Source organism: Amphiura filiformis, chromosome 9 (assembly GCF_039555335.1).
Source record: "Amphiura filiformis chromosome 9, Afil_fr2py, whole genome shotgun sequence".
In the NCBI taxonomy this organism is placed as follows: domain Eukaryota; kingdom Metazoa; phylum Echinodermata; class Ophiuroidea; order Amphilepidida; family Amphiuridae; genus Amphiura; species Amphiura filiformis.
This window is the reverse complement of record NC_092636.1, coordinates 34,557,084-34,572,633: the sequence shown is the minus strand read 5'-3', so window position 1 is coordinate 34,572,633 and position 15,550 is coordinate 34,557,084. Positions and strand designations below refer to the sequence as shown.

The following is a 15,550-nucleotide window of genomic DNA, read 5'->3' as shown; positions in this document are numbered from 1 at the left end:
CATTGTGTAAATGGGGCAATATATTGACGTAATATATGCCTTTTTCATTCCCTGTAGAACAGGATTTTTCGTCACCTTATCTACTACAGAGAGTTTGAAAGTATACAAGAATTAACTTTGATCCCGGCCCCCAACTCAACACAAAAGTTGGCAACCATGAGAGTTACCAAATCTTTTAAAGACCCCCTTTGCAAGGATTTTTTATCAAATTTTCCCCCCTTTTTCATGCAAAATCAAGGACAAATTTTGGCCAAAAACAACCCCTTTTTTGTGGTTTTCAATGACTAGAATTTCCAACACCCCTGACTAGAATTTCAAACAGCCCTTTTCAGACACTAAATATTTACATAAAGCTACCGGATTTTCCCAAGTACCCCTTTTATCCAAATTTCATGGACAGTGCAAATTAAATACCCCTATTCTGCTGATTTTGCGGTCAAATTTTGTGGACTGTCCAAATTAAATACCCCTTTTTTCCCAATTTTGCGGTCCTCGCTACTGGTAAAAAAATTACCCCTTTTCTGCGCTCTCATGATTGTCAATTTTTGTGTTGAGTTGGGGGCCGGGACTTTGATTCAATCAAATCGTTTTACAAATACCGTTGGGAGAAACAATTCACAGATACTGGCCAAAATTCTAGCTTTTGAGTCTGGGCCTCATAAAATTTATGAGATGAAGGCTCTGTTATTTATGTCAATATACATTATTACTACGACCTGTAGGCTTGTCATCCATGTGGCATACTGGTATTACTTTTAATAGTAATAAAAAAGTGTATTTCACTAGCTCAGTTGGTAGAGCATCGGTCCGGTGATCCGAGGGTCCCAGGTTCAAATCCTGGATGGTCAGTGAAATTTTTTCACTGGCTGTCATTTATGTATGTGTTGACTTGTGTTAAAAACCTTTCTCATATTTAATTTACCACATAGATTAAACTTTATTTCTCCGTTTCAAATATGATTTCGGAATGATTTCCAAAACCTCTTTCTTAAAGCTTCTTGGATGAGAAGATGATAGAGGGCGGGTATTGAACTGAAGGCCTATAGTAATATCACTGCTCTTCTCCATCTGACTCATTAGCTCAGTTGGTAGAGCATCGGTCTGGTGATCCGAGGGTCCCAGGTTCAAATCCTGGATGGTCAGTGAAATTTTTTCACTGGCTGTCATTTATGTATGTGTTGACTTGTGTTAAAACCTTTCGTGTATTTTACTTGTTTTAAACATGAATAAAGCATACAAGCAGGTATTGACCTGAACAATATGAACATAATCATTCTGTTGTCTTTCATTGGTGCTTGAAATACTTCTCTTATTGGGCTAATCCAATTGAAATCCATACACCCACTATGGAAGATTTGACCTTAATTTTAATGGGGATACCTGAATGGGTGACTCCGTTGAAAATCTACACCTGTGTGGGAGATTTAAGGTGGTTCTATAGGGGTGTATATATTTCAAATGGAATAGCCCAATATACCATCTTTAGTACAGTGTTGTAGTCAAGACCTCTGTCCGAGACCAAGACCTACCCATCCAAGATCGAGACCGAGACCAAGCCTTCCGAGACCGAGACCTCTACGTTCCGAGACCGAGACCTTGGTTTAATCCCGGGGATACTCAAGTTTGGTTTGGGTAGGGGTATGCCGCTGAGAATTTGAAAGGGGACCTATCAATGTACCAATTTTTAAAGAAATTTGGACCCAAATTAAAAACAATTTGTCTTAATTTTTTATAAATTGAAAGCAATTTTACCATATTTGGGCCCAAAACACAGGGCAACTATTGCTTTATTTGTTCTTTTATTGTTTTTTCTATTTTTTTTTTTGAGGATGTTCCCCTTGCAAAGGTTTAGTGGGAACGTGTCCCCCGCTTCTGCAACCTAGTACCTGCCCAATTACGTTTAATCATGAACTGAAATTGGAAGCTCACATCCGAACATGCTCACCTACGAGTCAGTTATAACACCATTTATTGTTAAATCCCTAAACTCATTCATGTCGCTATCACAAAAAAAGATTTCTGTATCTTTATTCTTAACAATTTCTTCAACATTCATTGAAATTTAGGGTAAGGAATAAGTAATGAACAACAACAGAAAATCATATCTTTTTCTTCAGGTCTCGACTGGTCTCGAAGTAAAAACATGTTCGAGACCGAGACTTTTGAGGTCGGAGACCGAGACTTTTGAGGTCCGAGACCGAGACTTTTGTGGTCCGAGACCGAGACTTGTGAGTTCCGAGACCGAGACCTTGACATCCGAGACCGAGACACTGCAAAACCAGGTCTCGAGATGGTCTCGAGACCGAGACCTGGTCTCGAGACCTACAACACTGCTTTAGTAGATAGCAACAATCATAACTCTGTCCTTTGACAGTCAGATGATGTTGCTAATGTTTGGATGTTTCTCATGGAAATAATCTACTAGTTTTCAATACCCACTATCAGTAAAGCCACAATTTCTCTGTGTTACAAAATTTAAAATCTGTGTTACAAATTGGACGATTTCTATGATTTTCTGTTTTCCAATATAAAGCACTGAAAAGTGAAAAGACATGATTTAATAGGGTATTTTGCAACATCGCCATCACAGGGCTAGAATTAATGCTAGAATGGATCAATTAATGGTTGATTACTGCTAAATAATCATTTTCTTTGTTTTATTTTGCAAATCAACACAAAAGTTAGACATTTCTTTTTTGTATTTCTGTTTTTATTGCCCTGCACTTGGAACTGGTGGGTGGAGAAAGATACATCGAGATAACCACCAGTCCCCTTCTTTAATTCAACTACATGACAACAACATTAGAGTGAAACTATTAATTGCAAAGCATTCAAATAAATTGCAATGATGAAGGTAATCTTTCACAATTTTGGGGCATTTTAAAATTTCCGTGACCAAACCCCGAATTCCGTGAATTTTTCTGTATCGCAGAGAAATTGTGGCTTTAACTAGCAACAGTAGATAGGCACTTCATCAATATATCACATCATCAGTACATACCCAGCAAACAAACTGTTTTATAGAAAATGTTTTATTGTTGGGTTGTATGAAACGTGGTAACATAATGTCATTTGATGTTTTTAAAATGTTATAGTATTTATTCATATGTAACATTTAAAAAATGTTTTCATGACCTATATATATATAACCCCACATTTAATTATTAAAACATTTTGAATAAAACCAGAACATTTTTGCATTTGCTGGTAGCTACTTCGTCAATATCAGTAGTAGATAACTACTTCATCAATACAAATATCAGTAGTAGATAGCTACTTCATCAATACCAATATTAGCAGTAGATAGCTACTTCATCAATATCAACAGTAGATAACTACTTCATCAATACCAATATCAGGAGTAGATAGCTACTTCATCATTACCAATATCACTTCATCAATACCAATATCAGCAGTAGATAACTACTTCATCAATACCGATATCAGCAGTGGATAACTACTTCATCAATACCAATATCAGGAGTAGATAGCTACTTCATCATTACCAATATCACTTCATCAATACCATATCAGCAGTAGATAACTACTTCATCAATACCGATATCAGCAGTGGATAACTACTTCATCACTACCAATATCAGCAGTAGATAACTACTTCATCAATACCGATATCAGCAGTGGATAACTACTTCATCAATGTCAATATCAGGAGTAGATAACTACTTCATCATTACCAATATCACTTCATCAATACCAATATCAGCAGTAGATAACTACTTCATCAATACCGATATCAGCAGTGGATAACTACTTCATCACTACCAATATCAGCAGTGGATAACTACTTCATCAATACCGATATCAGCAGTGGATAACTACTTCATCACTACCAATATCAGCAGTGGATAACTACTTCATCACTACCAATATCAGCAGTAGATAACTACTTCATCAATACCGATATCAGCAGTGGATAACTACTTCATCAATACTGATATCAGCAGTAGATAACTACTTCATCAATGTCAATATCACTTCATCAATATCAGCTGTGGATAGCTACTTCATCACTACCAATATCAGCAGTGGATAACTACATGTACTTCATCACTACCAATATCAGCAGTAGATAACTACTTCATCAATACCGATATCAGCAGTGGATAACTACTTCATCAATACTGATATCAGCAGTAGATAACTACTTCACCAATGGGAATATCACTTCATCAATACCAATATCAGCAGTGGATAGCTACTTCATCAATACCAATATCAGCAGTGGATAGCTACTTCATCACTACCAATATCAGCAGTAGATAACTACTTCATCAATACCGATATCAGCAGTGGATAACTACTTCATCAATACCAATATCAGCAGTAGATAACTACTTCATCAATACCAATATCAGCAGTAGATAGCTACTTCATCATTACCAATATCACTTCATCAATACCAATATCAGCAGTAGATAACTACTTCATCAATACCGATATCAGCAGTGGATAACTACTTCATCAATACCAATATCAGCAGTAGATAACTACTTCATCATTGCCAATATCACTTCATCAATACCAATATCAGCAGTAGATAACTACTTCATCAATACCAATATCAGCAGTGGATAACTACTTTGTCAATACCAATATCAGCAGTGGATAACTACTTCATCAATACCAATATCAGCAGTAGATAACTACTTCATCATTGCCAATATCACTTCATCAATACCAATATCAGCAGTGGATAACTACTTCATCAATACCAATATCAGGAGTAGATAGCTACTTCATCATTACCAATATCACTTCATCAATACCAATATCAGCAGTAGATAACTACTTCATCATTACCAATATCACTTCATCAATACCAATATCAGCAGTAGATAACTACTTCATCAATACCGATATCAGCAGTGGATAACTACTTTGTCAATACCAATATCAGCAGTAGATAACTACTTCATCAATACCGATATCAGCAGTGGATAACTACTTTGTCAATACCAATATCAGCAGTAGATAACTACTATAGATAGCAGTAGATAGCTACTTGCCTCATCAATACAAATTTCAGAAGTAGGAGGCTACCTACTTCATCATTACCACTATAATAACTACCTCATCAATACCAATATCAACAGTAGAGAGGTGCTTACCATATCAATATCAACAGTAGATAGCTACTTATTTCATCAATACCACTGTCAAAATTAGATAGCTACTTCATCAATACCAATATCAGTAGTATATAGCTGCTTTATCAATGCCACTATCAACAGTGGATAACTACTTCATCAATACCAATATCAGTAGATAACTACTATAGATAGCAGTAGATAGCTACTTACCGCATCAATACAAATGTCAGAAGTAGGAGGCTACCTACTTCATCATTACCACTATTGATAACTACCTCATCAATACCAATATCAACAGTAGAGAGGTACTTACCTTATCAATATCAACAGTAGATAGCTACTTACTTCATCAATACCACTGTCAAAATTAGATAGCTACTTCATCAAATCAGTAGTATATAGCTGCTTTATCAATGCCACTATCAGCAGTAGATAGCTACTTACTTCATTAATACCAATATCAATAGTTGGTCAACTACTTGCTTCCCTCAAAACCAGTATCAGCAGTAGATAGCTACTTCATCAATACCAATATCAGCAGTAGATAACTACTTCATCAATACCAATATCAGCAGTAGACAGCTACTTCATCAATACCAATATCAGTAGTATATAGTTACTTCATCAATACCAATATCAGAAGTAGATAACTACTTCATCAATACTGATATCAGCAGTGGATAACTACTTCGAGTGGTGTCCTCGAACTGTGATGGCTTTCCACAACTTCCTGTCCTCCATTGCTGTCTTGAAGTCTGCTGCCTCCAGTCCAGTGTCATCTTCCAGAATGTCAATGTAGGTCAGAGCAGGTCTTCCAGGTTTCCGCCTCCCATGCTTGGGTATCCAAGGTAGGCTTTCCTCTTTAAAAATGACTCCAATTGCAACCGGTTGAGATGAGTACCTACATCACGCCAAGGATGCTCCCTCACGTGATAAAAGTCACTGTGCTTTAGGGCTTAGGAACCGTTCACAATCACAAACACTTGTTGGGGGGGTGCTGATGTGAAAAATTTAATTGCAAAAATTTTTCGCCCCCCCACGTTTACAGATCTCAAAAATTTCAGGGCCCTTTTAAACATGGAAATTATGGGTCAACCCCATAGAAAAGCATATAAACTCAATTTTCCTAGGAAAATTTGTGGTCATTTTTCAGGCTCCACCCCTTATAGTGTCAGAACATGGTAAGCTTTAATAGTTATACTTGCTTGAGCCCAAAGGGGTTGGTGAATTATGGTGGGGGGGGGCAAAGATTTTTGGCAGGCCGAGAGGGGAAGCATTTTTGGCACTCATTGAAAAGGGGGCTCAAGCGAGTTTTGGCAAGTCAAAGACAAGGGGGGGGGAAGATATTTGTACCGATATTTGTGCCAGAGAAATGTTTCGCCCTCCTCCTCCTTACAGATCTCAAAAATTTCAGGGCTCTTTTAGACATGGAAATTATGGGTCAACCCCATAGAAAAACATATAAACTCAATTTTACTAGGAAAATTTGTGGTCATTTTTCAGGCCCCACCCCTTAGTAGGGTCAAAACTTTTAAGGGCCTCCTTTTTGCATCAGGCCCCCTAACAAGTGTTTGTGAACGGCCCCTTATGTATCAATCCGCCAAAGAATCTAACATAAGGGCTTTTTCTTCTATAAGTTTCTTCCATAGCGGGGGGGGCACCAAAAAGTGAAACCACTTGGCTGCCATACACTCTCAGAAAAAAAGGTTCAAAAAAGGTTCAACTTAGAACCTTTTTTTGTCCTGTATGCAGAACCCAGTTAAAACCCAATTCTTTGTAGTTCTTTGTACAGCAAAAAAAAGTTATGTAGCCAAGAAAAAGCTTCTTTGTAGAACCTTGAGCTTTTAGAACCTTTAAGGAATCTTAAAGAAAGAACCCTCAAAGGTTCTAAGTAGAACAGAAAAAATTTTCTTTATCCAAGGAAATGATTTTTTAGTACCAAAAAGGGTTAACACTACGTTTTACTTTTCTTAACTTTGTGATCATGGTGATGAGTCCCTGAATGAATGAATTAGAATGTCACCAGGCCTATTTAAATCTTTAAGGTTCTTTATAGAACTTTTTACGGTTCTTTTTAGAACCTTATTACTGCTTAGGGTTCTGCATACAGGACAAAAAAAAGTTCTAAGTTGAACCTTTTTTTTGAGAGAGTGATTGGTGAGTGCAAACTATTAACTTAAAATTCACATACCGTCATCCATTCATTCCCCAGTTTGGTGCGTGACATAGACAGTTCCCGCGACAGTTCAGCCTGATTTTACATAAAGTTAGACAGTTTTAGCTTTTGGCTTATAAAGTTAGGCAATCTCAGGTTCATGGCTCATTGAGACCGGCTTCATAAAGTTAGGCAATTTTAGCTTTTGGCTTATAAAGTTAGGCAATCTCAGGTTCATGCCTCATTGAAACCGGCTTCATAAAGTTAGGCAATTTTAGCTTTTGGCTTATAAAGTTAGGCAATCTCAGGTTCATGGCTCATTGAGACCGGCTTCATAAAGTTAGACAATTTTAGCTTTTGGCTTATAAAGTTAGGCAATCTTAGGTTCATGCCTCATTGAAACCGGCTTCATAAAGTTAGGCAATTTTAGCTTTTGGCTTATAAAGTTAGGCAATCTTAGGTTCATGCCTCATTGAAACCGGCTTCATAAAGTTAGGCAATTTTAGCTTTTGGCTTATAAAGTTAGGCAATCTTAGGTTCATGCCTCATTGAAACCGGCTTCATAAAGTTAGGCAATTTCAGCTTTTGGCTTATAAAGTTAGGCAATCTTAGGTTCATGCCTCATTGAAACCGGCTTCATAAAGTGAGACAATTTTGGCTTTCATCAGTTTCATGTAATTCAAAGTGGAGTGGACCAAAAATTTTTCCCGGGAATATTTTGTCCAGTCCAAACAGGATTACAAAGCAGGGCACGGTTTTTAAAAACTTTAGGTTTATCATCTTTTAGGACTACAACTTACAAATGACTCAAAACGCAGTTTTATTATTAATGGTGGGAACTTGAGTTTGACCGATCGCGAGTGAACCCAGCATCAGTATTAACACCCGTATTAACATAACCCCCCTCTGTTTGCGAATGAATTAGTCTCCTCCAGCTGAGCTCTATTCATCAAGGTCGTGTCAGTGCGCAAGCGTGTTGCGCGTAGGCCTACTAATTGGCCAGTGATGCCATAGTGATACCAGAACAATGCCGGTGATGCTTTAATACCGCGACAATTTAAACCTGTAGACACTGAGACGGGGATGCATGGTAAGCTTTAACAGTTATACTTGCTTTTGCTCGAGAACTCTAGCTTCGAATTTGCACACGATAGTTACGCATTCGATGCTAGAGTAGGCCTACTTTACTATGGTTTTTCGGTCGGACAGCGGTTCAATTTTTTACACCGGAGGTTATTTATTCTGTTCATGTTGAAATTTGAATGAAAGTTATTTCGATGAGTCAACTGTATCTTTTGAGCAAGATTTGCGTATTTTGGACAGTCTAAAATTTTGCTGAAGTGTAATTTTAGCAACATTTTTGATGCAATCGCCTGTTGTGATCGGCTGTGTTTACTTCTGACCTTCCATTGCTTTACACGGTGTCATGCTTCAGCAAATCCGACTAGATTTTGAATGCAAAGGTCTCTAGCCTAGAATGTGAAGCTATCGGTGAGCAAATTCTTGGCTAGAGTTCTCGAGCAAACTTGCTTGAGCCCAAAGGGGTGGTGTAATAATTATGTGTACCCTCGTGATGATGAATTATAAGGGGGGGGGAGATTTTTTGGCAGGCCGAGAGGGGAAGCATTTTGGCACTCGTTGAAAAGGGGGCTCAAACGAGTTTTGGCAGGTCAAAGAAAAGGGGTGGGGGCAAGATATTTGTGCCAGAGATATTTTGGGCACCGTTTCTGTACGCCCAAAATGTTGTAGGAAAACGTTAAGAAAACATTCAAATGTGCAAAGATTTTTTTGGCGGGGAGGGGTCGGCAAAGGTTTTGGCACTCCATCAAGGGGGGGCAAGCCATTTTGGCAGATCATTTTGAGAATTCACCATCCTGGGGGTATTATAGGCCTACAAATAATTATTGCACAGCCCCTAAATAATGTATTATTATAAAAATTAATTGAATTGTTATGTATGTACAATTTCACTGCAATTTTGTCGACTACACACATTCGATGAGTGACATCTTGGTTACGGCTGTTTGCTATTGATATCTAGTAGAAATTGATGAAGCATGACATGACACTGTGTAAAGCAATGGAAGTTCAGAAGTAAACAATACTGATTACAACGGGCGATCGCTCAAATTCTCAAAGAACTTGTAAAGAATTTGTAATGTTCACACCGAGTAGCGGTACGTCTTCCAGTACTACGCCAACTCAGTGCTGAAGAAGTGACCTCGGATGAGGCACGAAAATTCCACTCGTAAGTGAAATTTTACATTGCTTGTGTGAATCAGTTTTAAATTGTTCTACATTATGTTTACACAATTTGTTGTCTTTGTAGGTCAACAGAGCAAAGTTCGACATATTATCATAATTTAAAAATTATGATAATATGTCCTCCCATAGAACTGTGTGTTAAATGGCCAAAATACTTTTCAACCTAAAATGGACAGCAACCCTTACCGTCAGTTATTACTAATATTATTTCAACATTTTGAATAAAGAATAACAAAATCAAAATTTGACGGAAATCGTACATTAAGGCTTTAACAAACAATACGCATGAAACCTATTTTTGATGAAGTAATAGAGAACATAGAAATGAGTAAAAAGCAAATTAGTTTCTGCAGATTTGGAGAGTCCCTGGACCTAGGGCAACTTGCTAGGATCATTCATGGTTGATTAGGGATCGATCACTATTTACACCAATGAGGGGGGCGGAAGATTTTCATATATTTCCGCATAAATATTTTGTATCCCCCTTATATCGCAGTAAAAATTTCACGTCCCCTACTTGAATCCTCCATTCCTTGTATAAAATTTCATGCCCCCTCCAATATTAAGGTCAAAATTTCATGTCCGCCCCTAAAGTCAATCAAAAAATTTCACATCCCCCGTAAAATCCTCCATCCCCCTAACATAAATAACGATCACTCCCTAAAATATAAAAAAGAAAAGGGGTGTCATTTCCAACCCATGTTCATGATATTTCTCGAAGTGAAAACCATCCACTACTAGGAGACATTTTTCTGTGACAAATCTGTGACTGGTTAAAAAAATATGTGAAAAATATGTGTTGGATTATAGATTTTTCATGATATATCCACAGACCCTAGAACCCCCTAGAACGCTGGAAGGGTCTGTGGTATATCCAAAACTTTTTATTTTCATATATAATTATTGGCCTTAACTCAAGGACCACAACTTGCTTTTTGGATAAATTACAGCACCATTATTTTAGTTAAAGGGGCATTTCGTGACCCCGTTCGTGACCCATCATCCACCACTTTCCTAAAAAAAAAAATTGAGATTTTTATACCACTCAAAACCCCCGACTACATAAGGTTTGTGTGCAAAACAATTCTTGTACATTAATTAGCTTTACAGAAATAGTGGGTGTCAAATTTGTAATTTATGTTCTGTTAAGGGGGTACTACACCCCTGCCTAATTGTGTGCCTATTTTTGCAGTTTTCTCAAAAATTATAGCGCATTGGTGACAAGTAAGTTATGTATATTATAGGGGCAAGGACTAAAACTACTGCACTGAAAATTCAGCAACTCAAGGCAAGTAGTGATTGATTTATCGATCAAATATTGGTTTTCCCTCATTTTTGACTGTAACTCCACAACTGCTGTCTGTGTTGAAATAAAATTTCCAGTGCAGTAGTTGTAGTCCTTGCCCCTATAATATACATATCTTACTTGTCACCAACGCACTATAATATTTGAGAAAAATGCAAAAATAGGCACAAAATTGGGCAGGGGTGTAGTACCCCCTTAAAAAAATAAAATTACAGCACAGCACTTGGCCTAATGAATAACTCACAACTACAAAATTGGAATCAACTGAAATTTTGGGAATAAAGTCGCGGATATCTTACTCAAACGTTTGTCCTGGATATCTTACTGAAACATACCACAAGGTACTCCTTTAAATGGCTGGCAATTTTACTCATGGTTGCGAACAATTTTAAGAAAATCAATTTATATTTATATAAAATATTTGATATAAATCAGCATTAGGAATGAAATAAAACAGTTATGAAAAACAATTTATGAAAGAAATGAACTTGCATTAATCAAAATTGGTAAGAAAATAAAAAAGTTGATTTAAATCAGTGATTAAAAAATGAATTGATTTAAATCATGATAGCAACCATGTATTTCACTCCAAATTTAGATCACCAGCTTCATCCAAAACTGTGGTCAATGATTTGTAGCCTGTGTTGGTACCTGAAGTAGGCCAGTGTTTCAATTTGGATGATAACACTGGATAGTATAAGCATAATATATTTTAACTTGGGGCTTATGAGTAATCAAAGATCGAAGAACCACCACTTAAAGCCATATTACAACATTTCCAAGTATTTCCATAAAAAATAGAATTGTATTTTTTGGTATAAAATTGTTTGTTTGTTGTTGTTGATTCAAAATCTCGGATTTTGACAAAATTACAGCACCTCAAGTCTTAATTTTTGCAGGGTATGTCAGTTTACTAAAGTACATAACAATCATGTAAAAAACAGAATTTTGAAAAATATTGAGGGTGTCCTCCTCAGCAAATGTTTAATAATTTGGCTTTAAGCAGCAAACCAGCATAGGCTTATGCATTATAAAGTAGAGACTGAAATTCTAAAAACCATTTTTTTATTTTTACAGTAAAGGATGTGGACAGTCACGATGGCCTTGCACACATACTCTAGTGAAGGGACTCCGAGGAAGTGGATCATGGACGCATAGGTACGTTAATTATCAAATTCTTAATTATCAATACTAGTTTATAGGCCCAATATGAAAAACTACATCTGGGGTTCTAAATAGGTGGCCCGCTGACCACTTTTGGTTAGCCCCTTGAACAGCTCTGAAATGTACAGTAAACATGGTAAACATGGTAAACATAGCAAAACATACCTCCATACCCCATCACTGTTCCTATTTACCCCTCAAAACAATGACCAAAAGTCTCCTTGAATTATTGTTCAATAGCCATGTTGGCGACCTAAAAATGTAAAAAAATAAATAGATAGATAGCAATGTTGGCCAACTATAGTAATAGCTATCTAGCTAGCACATATTTTTGCTCTATTCAGACAACTGCAGTAGTAACACAATTATACCAATTTGCATTGTACTATCCCTATAGGACATGGGGAGGGCGAGAGGGCTGGTTTGTGCATGGTTTCTTTTAAACATACTCCGGGAATGTACTAACATTTTCTTCTTGTTTTTTTTTATCTCAGATTACTGGCGGAGATGAGAGTTTCTACCAAACCAGCTGATGACTCCAGATTTTTTTGTCTGATCAATAATTTGCCACCATGCAGTACATTGAGATTCTTTGTCTGATCAATTGTACAAGACATTAGTGCACAATTGCCACTAGATGCCATGACAGTGCTATCGGCTTCTGGAATAATATCAGCTTCTGGAATGACAGAGTTATTGGCTGCTGGCCTAACCCCCCTCCCAGTTAGTGAGATTCCATTCCTCCCCTACCCACACCTTTACCCTCCTACTGGCCCCCAGTCCGATCAATTGTACAAGTGTACAATTGCCACTGGATGGTCGTGACAGTGCTATCGGCTTCGGCTTCTGGAATACTCCTACTGGCTTAGCCCCCCAGTTAGTGAGATTCCACCCCTCCCCTACCCACTCCTACTGGCTAGCCCCCAGTTAGTGAGATTCCACCTCCCTACCCACTCCTACTGGTCTAGCCCCCAGTTAGTGAGATTCCACCCTCCCTACCCACTCCTACTGGCTAGCCCCCAGTTAGTGAGATTCCACCCCTCCCCAGCCCCTCTTTGCCCTCCCATCCCCTCCCATTGTACTAACTTTTGTGTGTGTATTTTTTTTCTTTCTTTTTTGTATCTCAGATGGATGGTGCAGATGAGGATTGGGGTTACTACCAGACCAAACCAAACCAAACCAAACTACCAGACCAGACCAGACCAGACCAAACCAAACCAGACCAGACCAGACCAAAGCAGCTGTAAGACTCGTGAGGCATGAAGGGGACACTACCAGGTAGAATGAACTTTCTATTTCCACACTGAACAGTCATTGAACGAGGTGACAATTGAAATCAAATGACAGTTAAGGGATTGGATAGCGACCTTTTCACATATTTATTTATTATGGCAAATTATTAAAATTTTATATTTTTGATATTTAACCCTCCTTGAAGTAAACTTAATAAATCTTATGATATGTACTTATAGTGTATGTAGCTGGGATGAAAAGCCGACCATCAATTGAAAATTTTGACCTTTCATATTGAAGATTTTTTCCCTAAAAAGACAAATCTATATCTTCAATACCATTACCAAAGATCAAAATTTCCATATGATGGACAGCTTTTCATCCGAGTTACATACACTTTAAGTACAAATCATTAGATTAATACAATTTATTTCAAGAACTGTTAAATTTCAAAAATATCAATTTTTAATCATTTGCAATTTTTGATATCAGGACATTCCCACTACTACAGACCATGCTTCAACAGTCAAAGTCCCCTTGCATTGTATGCTGTGAATTCTCGCATATTCATGAGGGCTGAATATTCGACCGTGCCTTGTCTAACAATCACGCCAACGTTGTGTACCTTACGCGATAGAGCATTGTGTGCCTTTGTGATTACGCAATAGACCATAAAAATATGCTATAAAGTGCGTAGCAGTTTTGCCTGTCTCATTTCATGGAACAATCGGTTATCATTATCGAGTGATGCCGAGATTTTGACTGCTTGAACCCGGTCTGTTATCTTTTTCGGACATGGATATTCCTTGTTTTCAAAATGCAATTCAATATGTCTTATGTACTCTCAGATCCCACAGTAAATATGTGAAAACATCTCCAAAGTTTTGTTTTGGACCTTTTAAACACTTTTAAAGCACTTAAAAGTGCTTCCAAGTATAAAGATGAACCATATACATACATATATTTTAATTTCGTTCTGAAAGACAAGTGGTCATAATTTTTCATATTCTGTTTTCATCCTAACATTGAGGTACCATTAAACACCCTTTGACTTGCATTAATCCTGTTATTTTGATATGAGAAGCAAAAACGTGTATATCCAACACAATAGTAATGAGAAAAATATCAGCTTTCATTCTTGTGATACCAAAATCTGTTTCGATAATTATAGAAAAATGGGAAACAATCTGGTCACGCCATTAAACGCAAGTTTGTATATTTCTATCTCTATTACAGGCCATTGGTATAGCGAGCAGAAGACGGGATGATGCTTGATGATTGTTTGTTTGTTTGTGTCTTTGTTTATTGTTATGCAAGATTCTTGAATCACCCGATTCTTGAATCACCCGATTCTTCGGAATCATGGTTGGATAGCATGCGTGTGGTTGGATAGAAATGGGAACCCTGTGCCCTGTGCCGTCCTGTAACGAGAATCTTAGTGGGCCATCTGTGTGGGCTCAGATGTCATAGTTTCGTTGAACCACATTTTTGGTGTAGTCTGCTACTATTCTCAGTGAAAATGCTCCGCGCTGCAGGCTTAGTCGGCATTACGGAGGGTTGAACTGGATTTGCGTGTCCAGTTGTAGTTGTTACCCTTATGAGGCACAGCCAGCTCTGTCTCATGGTGTGGGTTCTCTACCCAAAAGAATCATAACCAAAAGGGGCCTACCTTGACGTGGTGGTTATGCTTTAAACTAGACGGCTACCAACTGGCATATGTATAACAAACAAACACAGACCCCTAAAACATCCCACGAACAACAAAAAATTTGAACAGTTTTTGCTAATTTGACCTTAGATGACCTGTAAAGTCCCGAAATGACCTTCCAAAAATTTGGCTCTAAATGTTGACTGTACCCTTAAAGTTTCATGCCCATATGACAGTTTTTACTAATTTGACCTCAGGTGACCCCGAAATGACCTTCAAAATATTTGGCTCTATTTGTTGACTGTACCAACCAAGTTTCATACCCATACTACAGTTTTTGCTAATATGACCTTAGATGACCCGTGGTAACCCCAAAATGACCTTCCCAAAATTTGGCTCTAAATGTTAATTGTACTCTCAAAGTTTCATGCCCATCTGACAGTTTTTACCAATTTGACCTCAGATGACCCCTGGTGACCCCTAAATGACCTTCCCAAAATTTGGCTCTAAATGTTGACTGTTCCCTCAAAGTTTCATACCCATATGACAGTTTTCACTAATTTGACCTCAGATGACCCCTGGTGACCCCTAAATGACCTTCCAAATATTTGGATCTATTGACTGTATACCCACCAAGTTTCATACCCATACGACAGTTTTTACTAATT

At 37.6% G+C, this 15,550-nt stretch overlaps 1 non-coding gene across 1 annotated transcript; it reads left to right on the top strand.

Annotated features, from left to right (window-relative positions):
• The first annotated feature begins 1,069 nt into the window (after positions 1-1,069).
• Positions 1,070-1,143, top strand: Trnat-ggu (transfer RNA threonine (anticodon GGU)). The gene has a single exon. It is a non-coding gene; the product is annotated as a tRNA-Thr (tRNA).
• The last annotated feature ends 14,407 nt before the right edge of the window (positions 1,144-15,550 follow it).